Source organism: Choristoneura fumiferana, chromosome 28 (assembly GCF_025370935.1).
Source record: "Choristoneura fumiferana chromosome 28, NRCan_CFum_1, whole genome shotgun sequence".
NCBI lineage: Eukaryota > Metazoa > Arthropoda > Insecta > Lepidoptera > Tortricidae > Choristoneura > Choristoneura fumiferana.
In genome coordinates, this window is record NC_133499.1 from 919,568 (window position 1) to 921,304 (window position 1,737).

Consider the following 1,737-nt stretch of genomic DNA (forward strand, 5'->3'; position numbering starts at 1 on the left):
CATTTCCTTGAGTACTTCCATGTAAATATTCTTCATAAAAGCCGGAGTCACGTGGTCGCCTATATTGCTTGGCAACTTCTTTGCCCATGTTCGGAAGTCCACCTTTTAAAGATGAAATAGTTTGACGTTGGCTTTCTTGAACATGGCGAGGTGTTCTCGCAGGTAGTTGGCGTAGCGATGGCTCTCGCAGCCAAGTTTGAAGGGTAGTTGGCTCTCCCGGTAGGAATCGTAGAAGTAGTTCTTCCCATCTATGACGACGGTGGAGTCGTGGAGAACCATAGACTCTAACTCGCTCACTTCGACGAACTTGCAGAATGTCCTTATCCTCATCTTGAACTGGAATGCAAAACAAGAAAATATTGAGGTTTGAGGTGAACTATAAAATTACTTTGCTCATCCGCGACCTTACGATTAGGGCTATGCGGTATTGGGCTTGATGGCAATACCGGTATTATTCCGGTATTCAAATTTTGAAAACCGGTATCCCGGTATTTCGGTAATTTTTCGGTATTTTCCATATTTTCCCTTTATTTTTCTTTCTTTCTGTATAAGTCTGTTGTTTCGTTGAAATATAACAATATACTTGAAAAGCAGATTAAATAAACTTCCCTTTTAATGAGCAAGTATTAAAATAAAAACTTAAGTTGTTAATTGTTAACTAATACTTATATAATATGAATTGGATTCTCTAATTCTTCGGTGAAAATTGTTTCACCGATTATTAGTTCCCAACCAAATTTTCGCATAATTTCTTTCGCTTGTACGAGGCTCATTAAAATATCCAGTTCAAGCTTGAAAGGTCTCTACTGATGAAATCTACGCTCCGCCCGAACCAGCTCAGCTCCAAAACCCCAAGAGCTTTCAGCTCAAACTTCAAAACCATTTCGAATGCCTAGGTAGCGACGTGGACGATTACAACGACGGTTTTGTGGAAGCTGTCCATACGATCGGATCTAACTTCTTCAAAACCCGCCGTACTAGAACCAATAAGCTCTCGCGCTCTGGCCTTAGGCTCATGCAGGTGAGGCGTGAGATGCTGCTACAGTCTTCTGGTGACACTTAATTGTCGCTATCAGCAGTTCAATAGGCAGGTCTCAAAATCTCTGAAGCGCCCGATTTAATACTAATAAATAGCACTGAAGAGGCTATTGAGCGTATCAGAGGCTCTAAGGTGTTTACCAGAGATCTGTCTGTAAGTCAAAGCCGGTTAATGAAGTTGAAGACCGACGACGGCAGAATCATTTCACCCAAACCTGAGCTGTTGGGGGAAAACGAGAGGTTTTATGGATAGCGACACGACAACCCGAACACCCGTCGAAAATCTAGCTAAACACCCGAGGGCTAGATTAACCCTACACTATCACGAAGACATCCCAGACGTCAGCCTGTACGAGATTAGTATGGCCCTCAAATAGCTTAAGAATAACAAAGCCCCGGGTGACGATGAAATTACAGCCGAACTCTTGAAGGCGGGTGGTAAACCAGTCCTTAAGGACTTTAAGACGCCGTTTAGTTCCGTCCTCCACCAAGGGGGAACACCGAAAGCATGGAACAGAAGACAGTGGTGTGCTCAGCTTCAAAAAGGTGATAACACCTTGCTGAAAAATTATAGACCCATCTCACTTCTGAGCCATGTTTACAAGCTGTTTTTCAGGTCATCACAAATCGTCTCGCAAGCAGGTTTGACGATTTCCAGCCTCCCGAACAAGCCGGCTTCCGAAAACCTATAGTACCGTA